This window comes from Motacilla alba, chromosome 24, assembly GCF_015832195.1.
Source record: "Motacilla alba alba isolate MOTALB_02 chromosome 24, Motacilla_alba_V1.0_pri, whole genome shotgun sequence".
Classification (NCBI taxonomy): domain Eukaryota; kingdom Metazoa; phylum Chordata; class Aves; order Passeriformes; family Motacillidae; genus Motacilla; species Motacilla alba.
In genome coordinates this window covers 137,590-137,971 of record NC_052039.1, presented here as the reverse complement: position 1 = coordinate 137,971, position 382 = coordinate 137,590, and positions in this window count along the sequence as shown.

Here is a 382-nt window from a genome sequence, read left to right as displayed (position 1 = left end):
ATTTATAAGTATTATAAAAGTATTTATAAGTATTTATAACCCATTTACCCCATTACCCATTTTCCACCTGTCCTGCCTGGAACTAAAGGGGCATTCAGCCTGATGAATCTTTGTCATTACCTTTTCTAGTTAAAAATTAAGTACAGCCTGTTTTTGTTACAGTGAGATGCTCACTAGTTATCAAAGAGCCTTGTTTATCTCCTAAAAGCAGTGGATTAGAAGTTTATTTCCACAAAGACAATATTGTGTAAAACCTGCTTAAAAAAAAAACCTGAGCATGCTACACAAACAGCCACATTAAAAACCTTTCTAACCTTTATTTTAACAACTTGGTTTTGTTTTATTTAAATTGTGGGGGAAATCTGTATTTATATACCTCAAT